Source organism: Schistocerca americana, chromosome X (genome assembly GCF_021461395.2).
Source record: "Schistocerca americana isolate TAMUIC-IGC-003095 chromosome X, iqSchAmer2.1, whole genome shotgun sequence".
NCBI lineage: Eukaryota > Metazoa > Arthropoda > Insecta > Orthoptera > Acrididae > Schistocerca > Schistocerca americana.
Genome location: NC_060130.1, coordinates 521,444,681 through 521,457,155, shown reverse-complemented (window position 1 = coordinate 521,457,155; position 12,475 = coordinate 521,444,681). Strand labels below are relative to the sequence as shown.

The window sequence follows — 12,475 nt, the reverse complement described above, 5'->3', positions numbered from 1 at the left end:
GGCCAAATGCCTTTCTTCTATTGCTCCCAAGCCCAGGTTTTATCGCTTTGGCACAACATTTTGCTGTTACGTGCATTGGCATCACTGATGAGTGGTTCTGGAATTCCAGTTCTGCCTGCGACTCCCTGGTTATGGAGCTCCCTTGAAACGGAACTTGTTGTCCCGTTCCATATTTTTCTCAACAAATTCCGGTACAGGAGAATTATAGCGAGAGTGTTTTTACTCGGCAGAAATAAATCTGTGGGTAACAAGCAGGAGAGAATGGACTAAGCGGCGTTTATTTATTTGTTTACTTTATTTCGTGTGTGCCACGTTTCCCTGCATCCTTTCCCTTGTGCGACCTGGACTGTATGAATGAGAAATTATGTGAAACAGCAGAAAGCTTTAGTCAGAGCTTGTAGCATTCCATGAGTAGAGTGGTTCTGTGGTAGGATAGCACCAACCCCTAAACGCGAACAAGTTTGGCAAAGAAAGTGGGCAGTTCAGGTCAGAGAAGTCGCGAAGGCACGAGTATTGACTCTTTCAGGTTGGCGAACCATCCCCTCCAACGAACAACGGTTAGGTAATGTCGTCGCAGGTCCACTTGTTTCTGGGAAGCGACGCTGGACAAACGTGGAGGACCGAGCTGACGATTTTGGTAATGTTAACAAAGCTATTAGTATGTTTCAAATCTGTTCGTTAATAAAGTACAGATGTTGAAATCAGGTGTGAGATTACCATGAAACCCCTATAAAGGAGTTTGTTTTCATAATTTAGTAAAATTTCAGTAAGAACTTCGCGTTTGTACCTTGGTCACGTACGCACCATGAGCCTTAAGCTCACCGTCGTATTATTGCTTTATGCTTAACAGAACTTAACTCATTTAACGTATTTTAATGTGGTCTTTCTTTTACAGAAATATTTTGGGGGATTTTTTTTTTATTTTTCACATGTTTTCTTTGTGCATTTGCTTTCCCGCCATGTGGTCGGTCGGAGTAACCGCCACATTGATAAAGTGCAGTTTCTATCTGGAAATGTACAGTAGACGGGTGAATAACTATACAGTAGTGCATGAGTGTAAGACAGGGAAGGAATAATCTCGTGTGTTGGTATTTTTTTGTATTTCTGTTGGCTACCGCAACTTGGCCACGTGTGCATGTTCTTCCCCCTCAGCTCCGTAACGTGGTGTTGTTTCGAAACGCAGGATTAAACCAAAATTGGCAGTCATAGTCAAGTGCACCACTTGCTACCCCTGTTCAGCGTTCGTTTTGAATGAGAATTGAAATATTTAGGCAGATACTCTTCCTCCCTGACCGAGTTCGCTTGTAGAGTCTTTGCTGAACTTGTTCAACGCGACCTGTAGCAATTAAACGAAATATCAATAGAAGGCATAGATTTAAGTATAACTGTGTGCCTGCATAAAATTCCACTGAAGCCAGGTCTGCGCTCCCCTCTCCCTTTCCATAATTACGTGGCGAAAGTGAATCATGTTAGCTAGAGAGACCAGTTGTGATGATGTATATTCCAACAGATACACGGCTAGTTGTTGAAATGTCATCGGTATTAAATAAATAGCAATTAGACTATACCCTCGACTGGTCATTTCCTCCCTTCTTCATAAAGAATAGGTGAAAGTTAGTCATTACCACAAAATGGCTCAAATGGCTCTGAGCACTATGGGACTTAAAATCTGAGGTTATCAGTCCCCTAGAACTTAGAACTACTTAAACCTAACTAACCTAAGGACATCACACACATCCATGCCCGAGGCAGGATTCGAACCTGCGACCGTAGCGGTCGCCCGGTTCCAGACTGAAGCGCCTAGTACCGCTCGGCCACACCGGCCGGCGTCATTACCACAGTCGAATGCTGGGTCGACAAATAAAAGTAAATAAAAGCTCTATGCTGCCTATTAAGCCCTGCATAGGTGCCTTCTGTAGTGGTTCTAAAAATATTGCGTTATCCGTTGGTTCAAATTTTTACCGGTTTGTTAAACCCACCCGCTAGAAATTATTAATACCTCAGCAATAACTCGCAGGGGACTGTAACTTCGTGGACCACACGAACTTTTTAAACCATTACTACAGAGGGTAGCTTGCAGGAGCTGAAGAACATGATAAGCGACGGTAATCTTCCTACGAGGTCGAGTTTTAACAATGACACCGGTAGTAAAAGGTTACGTTGTACCCTTAGTGTTGTTTTGGTGCAGAAAGGTATCGCGAGTGCGAGATTCAGTTCTGCAGTGTCTTTTGCTGCTATCGTCCTCTTATTTTTCGTCGTTGTCCTCTTCAACGACCGTCCATCACTCCATACACACTTTCGTCCGTGTTATTACTTAGCGGTTGTTTCTCCGCTTTCCATGTATGCGGTATAAATCTTCGATACGGTGCGTCTTGAAACAACAAACTCTTCGACTATCTTGGTTACTGAAGCCTAAGTGCGCCAACAATTTGCCCACGCTCGAATTCAAGAAGCTTCGAGGATTACGCAGAACACTGTTCGACCACGACTGACACTTGCAACATATTGAGGACACTGCGCAGGTTCAGTTCGTGGTCAAGTACAGGCCTGGCTATCATCTGCAGTTATGATCAAACTTGCATTTCTCGCGTTCCCATATTTTTGTCCAACCCCTGTAAAGGTCTAACTGTACAGTGTTATGTCTGAGGAGCTTAAGATCTCTTTGGCGAGGATCGCACTGTTTCGGCCAAATGCCATATTTGTATTTATTATTATACATTTTTACTCAGTATTCATATCAAATTATATCATTTTGTTTAGGAAAAGATTCTACTGTACCCTTACACATGAAGTTTTTTTCCTTTAAGAGCTATCGTAAGAGTGCTTTATAAAGGGTGGTCCATTGATAGTGACCGGGCCAAATATCTCACGAAATAAGCATCAAACGAAAAAACTACAAAGAACGAAACTCGTCTAGCTTGAAGGGGGAAACCAGATGGCGCTATGGTTGGCCCACTAGATGGCGCTGCCGTAGGTCAAACGGATATCAACTGCGTTTTTTTTTAAATAGGAACATCCATTTTTTATTACATATTCCTGTACTCGTAGTACGTAAAGAAATATGAACGTTTTAGTTGGACCACTTTCTTCACTTTGTGACAGATGGCGCTGAAATAGTCACAAACGTATAACTACGTGGTATCACGTAACATTCCGCCAGTGCGGACGGTATTTGCTTCGTGATACATTGTTGTTGTTGTGGTCTTCAGTCCTGAGACTGGTTTGATGCAGCTCTCCATGCTACTCTATCCTGTGCAAGCTTCTTCATCTCCCAGTACCTACTGCAACCTACATCCTTCTGAATCTGCTTAGTGTATTGATCTCTTGGTCTCCCTCTACGATTTTTACCCTCCACGCTGCCCTCCAATGCTAAATTTGTGATCCCTTGATGCCTCAAAACATGTCCTACCAACCGATCCCTTCTTCTAGTCAAGTTGTGCCACAAACTTCTCTTCTCCCCAATCCTATTCAATACCTCCTCATTAGTTACCTGATCTACCCACCTTATCTTCAGCATTTCGAAAGCTTCTATTCTCTTCTTGTCCAAACTGGTTATCGTCCATGTTTCACTTCCATACATGGCTACACTCCATACAAATACTTTCAGAAACGACTTCCTGACACTTAAATCTATACTCGATGTTAACAAATTTCTCTTCTTCAGAAACGATTTCCTTGCCATTGCCAGTCTACATCTTATATCCTCTCTACTTCGACCATCCTCAGTTATTTTGCTCCCTAAATAGGAAAACTCCTTTACTACTTTAAGTGTCTCATTTCCTAATGTAATCCCCTCAGCATCACCCGATTTAATTTGACTACATTCCATTATCCTCGTTTTCTTTTGTTGATGTTCATCTTATATCCTCCTTTCAAGACACTGTCCATTCCGTTCAACTGCTCTTCCAAGTCCTTTGCTGTCTCTGACAGAATTACAATGTCATCGGCGAACCTCAAAGTTTTTGCTTCTTCTCCATGAATTTTAATACCTACTCCGAATTTTTCTTTTGTTTCCTTTACTGCTTGCTCAATATACAGATTGAATAACATCGGGGAGAGGCTACAACCCTGTCTCACTCCCTTCCCAACCACTGCTTCCCTTTCATGCCCCTCGACTCTTATAACTGCCATCTGGTTTCTGTACAAATTGTAAATAGCCTTTCGCTCCCTGTATTTTACCCCTGCCACCTTCAGAATTTGAAAGAGAGTATTCGAGTTAACGTTGTCAAAAGCTTTTTCTGTAAGTCTACAAATGCTAGAAACGTAGGTTTGCCTTTTCTTAATCTTTCTTCTAAGATAAGTCGTAAGGTTAGTATTGCCTCACGTGTTCCAACATTTCTACGGAATCTAAACTGATCTTCCCCGAGGTCCGCTTCTACCAGTTTTTCCATTCGTCTGTAAAGAATTCGCGTTAGTATTTTGCAGCTGTGACTTATTAAACTGATAGTTCGGTAATTTTCACATCTGTCAACACCTGCTTTCTTTGGGATGGGAATTATTATATTCTTCTTGAAGTCTGTGGGTATTTCGTCTGTCTCATACATCTTGCTCACCAGATGGTAGAGTTTTGTCATGACTGGCGTGATACATCCCCGTGTTAAAATGGACAGTTTACCAATTGCGGAAAAGGTCGATATCGTGTTGGTGTATGGCTATTGTGATCGAAATGCCCAACGGTCGTGTGGTATGTGTGCTATGTCTGTTGCTCGGTATCCTGGACGACATCATCCAAGTGTCCGGACCGTTCGCCAGATAGTTATGTTATTTAAGGAAACAGGAAGTGTTCATCCACATGTGAAACGTCAACCACGACCTGAAACAAATGATGATGCCCAAGTAGGTGTTTTAGCTGCTGACTCGGCTAATCCGCACATCAGTAGCAGACAAATTACGCGAGAATCGGGAATCTCAGAAACGTCGATAGTGAGAATGCTACATCAACATCGATTGCACCCGTACCATATTTCTATGTACCAGGAATTGCATGGCGACGACTTTGAACGCCGTGTACAGTTCTGCCACTGGGCACAAGAGAAATTACGGGACGATGACAGATTTTTTGCACGAGTTCTATTTAGCGACGAAGCGTCATTCACCAACAGCGGTAACGTAAACCGGCATAATATGGACTATTGGACAACGGAAAATTCACGATGGCTGCGACAAGTGGAACATCAGCGACCTTGACGGCTTAATGTATGGTGCGGCATTATGAGAGGAAGGATAATTGGCCCCCATTTTATCGATGGCAGTCTAACTGGTGCAATGTATGCTGATTTCCTACGTAATGTTCTACCGATGTTACTACAAGATGTTTCACTGCATGACAGAATGGCGATGTACTTCCAACATGATGGATCTCCGGCACATAGCTCGCGTGCGGTTGAAGCGGTATTGAATAGCATATTTCATGACAGGTGGATTGGTCGTCGAAGCACCATCCATGGCCCGCACGTTCACCGGTTCTGACGTCCCCGGATTTCTTTCTGTGGGAGAAGTTGAAGGATATTTGCTATCGTGATCCACCGACAACGCCTGACAACATGCGTCAGCGCATTGTCAATGCATGTGCGAACATTACGGAAGGCGAACTACTCGCTGTTGAGAGGAATGTCGTTACAGTATTGCCAAATGCATTGAGGTTGACGGACTTCATTTTGAGCATTTATTGCATTAATTAATCACGCTGTAACAGCATGTGTTCTCAGAAATGATAAGTTCACAAAGGTACATGTAGCACATTGGAACCAACCGAAATAAAATGTTCAAACGTACCTACGTTCTGTATTTTAATTTAAAAAACCTACTTGTTACCAACTGTTCGTCTAAAATTGTGAGCCATATGTTTGTGACTATTACAGCGCCATCTATCACAAAACGAAAAATGTGGTCCAACTAAAACGTTCATATTTCTTTGCGTACTACACGAATATGTAATAAAAATTGGATGTTCCTATTTAAAAAAACGCAGTTGATATCCGTTTGACCTACGGCAGCGCCATCTATCGCGCCAACCATAGCGCCATCTAGTTTCCCCCTTCAAGCTAGACAAGTTTCGTTCTTTGTAGTTTTTTAGTTTGGCACTTATTTCGTGAGATATTTGGCCCGGTCACGATCAATGTACCACCCTGGATACACATCTCAGACTACTCACGCATTCATTTATTTTTGGTTATCGGTAACTATCCCCGTTGTTTGTGGGAACAGCTTGTAACATTGTGCTGTTGTGTTGTGTAGCCCCCACCCTCGTGAGAAAGTTCTTCGTACCCAGAGCTCTGTCGGCTATAGTTGCTATAGTTACTTCTTTTGAGCTATCGTTACGTACTGTGACAGAACGCTACAGATACGAAGGGTAGTCATTACGGTTTGAACATCACATAAAAAAGAAGCTACGTAAATATTTATTTGTTTTTGTGCAGGTACATATTGGCAACCCTGGTACGCACTGAAATTCCCGCCAAACGGTATCGTAGCAAGCCGCTAGAGGACCCAATACCTAGTGACATGGTTCAAAAAAGTGTGACACGGGGATGTCAATGTGCTGACATTTACCTATAAACAAACACCAATATTAACTATCGAAGTTTGTTTCGTGTGAAGTTACTTGAAACTTAATGCCGTGAAAGCTTCTAATTAGAATCTAGCTGATTACTTGAGATACTTATGGGATGGCAATGTGAAATATGGAGCCCGGTGAGATCAATAAGGAACTGCTTGAATTAATAAATAGCGATTATGATACACGCGACATCGACGGGGCGACAAATGTGAAGCATTGTCTCACCAGGCTGTGGGCCTAACGATTTTTTTCCTTTAATGTTGTTCGCGCGTTCTGAATTGACCGTCGAAATAACTGTAACAGATCGTAATTATGAATGACAGCATCAGATATAATAGGGACGTTAACATCTGTACAATGCTGAAAATTACTGCAGTAGCCCATCTTTTGTTCAGACAGTGGCACATAATTCGTGGGCGGAAAATAGTACAGTAAATGTAGAGAGATCCCCCACTGCTGATTTGTGTTAGCTGCTGGCGATCGGTGGGCGGAGAGCGCAGAGAGCGTAATGAAAGCTGAGGGGAGCGGTGCTGGTGGACGCCAGAATGCGTCGCCACGGCAACCATCGATCGTACAGCCCTCATCGGAAGTGTCCCAGACCTGTTGTAAACACGTCTGCGGTCGCCGCTGTCACTACCTTTGACTTCTGCGTAAACATTTACACCTACATCTGGACAACACGTGCCGCCACCGAGTGAGTCACTGCACGGTTAATTTCGGTGTTCTGCAAACATCACATGTCATCATGGAATCTAATTAAGTGCAGCCATTAAATCTCTCAGGTAACAAAACAAGGTATTTATTGTACAGTACTCGTATGGAAATGCGCCATGAGTAGCGCATACGCTTAACGGTGCCACAAGAAACAGATTAATGCAAATGCGAAATAAGATTTTTTGTGAATTATTACTATTCTCCTTCGATCCGAGATTGTGCTTTATCTCTAATAATCTCGCCGTCGATTGTGTATTAAACTCCAATATTCCATTCTTATATATATATATATATATATATATATATATATATATATATATATATATATATATATATATATTCTTTCGGGCATGTCAAAAATAACATACAGGACATATACACTACTGGCCATTAAAATTGCTACACCACGAAGATGACGTACTACAGACGCGAAATTTAACCGACAGGAAGAAGATGCTGTGATATGCAAATGATTAGCTTTTCAGAGCATTCACACAAGGTTGACGCCGGTGGCGACACCTACAATATGCTGACATGAGGAATGTTTCCAACCGATTTCTCATACACAAACAGCAGTTGACCGGCGTTGCTTGGTGAAACGTTGTTGTGATGCCTCGTGTAAGGAGGAGAAATGCGTACCATCACGTTTCCGACTTTGATAAAGGTCGGATTGTAACCTATCGCGATTGCGGTTTATCGTATCGCGACATTGCTGCTCGCGTTGGTCGAGATCCAATGACTGTTAGCAGAATATGGAATCGGTAGGTTTAGGAGGGTAATACGGAACGCCGTGCTAGATCCCAACGGCCTCGTAACGCTGCATCACAGACAGGAGCCCTTGCGATGGTGTACTCAACGACGAACCTGGGTGCACGAATGGCAAAACGTCATTTTTTCGGATGAAACCAGGTTCTGTTTACAGCATCATGATGGTCGCATCCGTGTTTGGCGACATCGCGGTGAACGCACATTAAAAGCGTGTATTCGTCATCGCCATACTGGCGTATCACCTGGCGTGATGGTATGGGGTGCCATTGGTTACACGTCTCGGTCACCTCTTGTTCGCATTGACGGCACTTTGAACAGTGGACGTTACATTTCAGATGTGTTACGACCTGCGAAACCCTACATTTCAGCAGGATAATGCACGACCGCATGTTGCAGATCCTGTACGGGCCTTTCTGGATACAGAAAATGTTCGACTGCTGCCCTGGCCAGCACATTCTCCAGATCTATCACCAATTGAAAACGTGTGGTCAATGGTGGCGAGCTACTGGCTCGTCACAATACGCCAGCCACTACTCTTGATGAACTGTGGTATCGTGTTGAAGCTGCATGGGCAGCAGTACCTGTACACGCGATCCAAGCTCTGTTTGACTCAATGCATAGGCGTATCAAGGCCATTATTACGGCCAGAGGTGGTTGTTCTGGGTACTGATTTCTCAGGATCTATGCACCCAAATTGCGTGAAAATGTAATCACAGGTCAGTTCTTGTATAATATATTTGTCCAATGAATACCCGTTTATTATCTGCATTTCTTCTTGGTGTAGCAATTTTAATGGCCAGTAGTGTATTTAATTAAGGCGAAGACGGCAAATATCTCTTCAGTGCGGTTGCACACCTGGCTTGAATTCTTACGGGAATCAGTGAAATCTCGCGAGTAACGAGGATAATGAGCGAGGGGCACTACATTAGTAGTGTGTGGATAAGTTGAGAATGCGTGTGTGATGGGAGGCGTGCCAGGGTAGTCCATGCAGTTGCAATGACCACTGTGTCCGGATGGCTTCGTGGTCAAGTATCGGCATGGCGCTCCAGTGTTCGGTGTTGTGCTTGCTAGGTGAAAATTTGATTAACAGTTCATTTTAGTCACAGGAGAACATTTACCCTGCTATTCGAGCCTAAACTGGAAACTGAAAATGACTCGATCCAAAATAGAACTCAGTGATGTCACAAAATGCAGCATAAAGCAGTTGCAGCGCCTTAATCAAGTTGTCTTTGCAGTATCATATAATGACAAGTTCTATAAGGATGTGTTGGAAGCAGGAGAGCTGGCACAATTAGCATATTGCAATGACAATTTTGTGGGTGCCGTGTGCTGCAGAACTGATGCATCAGAGGATTTGCACCCTCTATATATTATGACACTGGGTTGTTCTTTTCACTACCACTGGCTAGGAACTGGTACAAAATTTGGTGGAACATGTACTGAACTATGTCGAAAACTACGGAAATTTTGACAGCATTTTCCTGCACGTATAAGTAAATAAAGAAGGTGCCATCGAGTTCTGTAAGAGATTCGGCTTTGAGATTGTTGGAACAAAAGAGTGACATTATAAACGTATAGGACCTGCTGATGGTTATGTCTTACAAAGGACATTTAGACCCCTGTCGCGAGAGAACAGATAATGTAACACTTTTGGAACACACTGCAACAGACTTTTGTCCGTGAAATACAGAAAATTGTTTGTTTCACATCGGGACAAGGTGCTGCGATGAAGAATATCAGTTATTTATTTGGCTACTGGTCTGCAGGCAGAAACTTGAAAATTTGTGATAATGACATTATGGTTCCAATTTTCTTGCTGTGTTCTAGTGTAGGTGTGATAATTTGTGTAATGTTTTCTGCTCTTTGAATGTTAAAGTTTTGCTGTTTTAAGGTACTGAGCAATGAAATTTTACCCCCTTCATTTTAACAAATTGACATGTAGAACAAAGTGGTCAGAGCATCCGCCCAGTAAGCAGGGGACCCGCGTTTGAATCCCAGTCCAGCACAAATATTCACTTCCCCTTGATTACATCAGTGCACACGTGCAGCCAACCTCTATAGGTCCTTTGTGCCTTGTTTCCTTTTTGTCTAACGGAGCATGAAGACGGTCTAAAACTCTATGATGGCCAGTCCCTATACGAGTCAAAACGGTGTGGAGCAGGTGAGATGCAGTCGATGGAAGATCTGTCTCGTGTGTTCTGATTTCTTAACGGGTGAGGCATGTAAAATTGGTAAAAAATGTTATTTTTTTGCTACCAAGTTGTTTTGTAGCATGTTATAAATATTGTCTTCGGTTTTCAGAGTCTAATTCGAGCTACAAATGTTGTAAAAGCCATCATATTTGAAACAGTGCGCAGTGCTACGCCCCGTTTTCTACAAGACTCTGGCCTTGTTTGCGATATTTTATTGTTTCTCGCCATCAGAGGATACATATATCCGTAGAGTGTAGAAGACTGTGAGCCCATTTACAACGGAATTAAGATTTATCAAGGAAATACACACATGGTGGAAAACGAAACCCAAAGGAAAGCTTAAATAACATCATTTAGAAGAGACACTCAAAGACAACAGTTTACTCATCTACTATTTTTAAAATTTCGTCTTTTAACTCTTCTATGGAACTAAAGAACCGGAAGAATCGGGACCTTTCACTGAAAACCTATTGAAGGCTATTGATATGTGTATTGTTAGTTCTGAAATGTCAGTCAAGAATGTTGCCAAACGAACTCGCCAGAAGGATCAGACTAGGAGGAAAGAGCTACAAGAAGACAAAAAAATGCATGGTTACGGCTTGCATTAAGATACTTGTTTCTGGCATAAATTGTAATAAATTTTTTTTCGTGCATTTCCCACAACTTTCATTTCTCGGACTTCAAAATGGTTCAAATGGCTCTGAGCACTATGGGGCTTAACATCTGAGGTCATCAGTCCCTTAGAACTTAGAATTACTTAAACCTAACTAACATAAGGACATCACACATATCCATTCCCGAAGCAGGATTCAAACCTGCGACCGTAGAGGTCACACGTTTCCAGACTGAAGCGCCTAGAACCGCTCGGCCAAACCGGCCGGCTATTCGGAAGTCGCATTTGAATGTTGCATGTTTGTGAAAAGAATGTTTTGTGCATTGTGTAAGAAGGAGAATTTGACAGCGGTGTGATCGTGGAATATCGAGAATGCAGTTCATCTTTCCGTGGTACTGCTGGTCCCACTGATCAGCATCCCACGAGTGTCATGCGATGGATTTAGGTGGGGCATACACGGACAATGTGGTTGTGTCTGGAGCACCACGGACATCCACCACGACGACCAATGTCCCGGTTTCCCACGAGGTACCAATAGCGAGAGGGGTGCACCAATCGACAACATTAGACATACGAATGGCACCACGTTTTTTCCATCAGAGGAGTTCTCATTCTACGTACAGCATCGAAACTGACGTTCCCTTATGTGGAGGCTCTCATGGAAACGAACGTTGCCTGATTGCATTCATAATCGTCAAACAGACCCGGCATCTCACGTAATGGTATGGAATGCCATTAAACACACTACACAACAACCTCTGGTTCGTATAGCTCGTCATTTGGAAAACAGCCGTTACATTTATGGCGTGTTAAGTTCGGTGGCTGTGCTGTAGTCTCGAGGTCTCGCTGAATCTATCTTTCAGTAATTTAAAAATTGAGTTGTAATAAGACAGGGATAACTGTGGGAAAACCAGAGCTACACAAGAGCATTTATTGCTTATCAGGATGGGTCTGAGTCCTCTATGGGGGTCGTATGGGTCCGTAGATAGTTTGGGAGACAAAGGAGATGTGTAGGGAAGTGGCGGACAGACCAGCGATCGACTTACACATCGTCCTTTGTTTAATCATTCAACTCCACTCCTCCAGGAACATGGCAAATAGTTAATTATTCCCTCTAGCTAGGGCAGTTATTGCGGTGCATTTCCTTTTTCACATAATACACTGAGCCGACAAAAGTTGTATACAGATGGCTGTAGTACCGCATACGCAAGGTACAAAAGGACAGTGTATTGGCGGAATTGTCATTTGTACTCAAGTGATTCATATGAAAAGCTATCCGACATGATTGTGGTCGCACGACGGGAACTAACAGACTCTGAATGCAGAATAGTTGGAGCTAGAGGCATGGGGCATTCAATTCCAGAAATCGTTCGGGAATTCAATATTCCGCGATTCACTGTGTCAAGAGCGTGCCGAGAATACCACGGACAACGCAGAGGCGTTTGCATTGAGTTCTCAGTGCTAACGCACAAGCAACACTGCGTGAAATAACCCCAGAAATCATCTACCTATCATAGTTCAGTGGATATGACTTCGTAAACAATGACTTGCGTGAAAAACCGCCGCATCATCCATGACGTTTAAATTTATTACTTTTTTGCTATTATATTCGTTGTAACTCATGGACAT

At 42.9% G+C, this 12,475-nt stretch overlaps 1 pseudogene; it reads left to right on the top strand.

Moving 5' to 3' along the window:
• The first annotated feature begins 1,075 nt into the window (after positions 1-1,075).
• On the top strand, positions 1,076-9,681 carry LOC124556112 (annotated as a pseudogene).
• Positions 9,682-12,475: the final 2,794 nt, after the last annotated feature.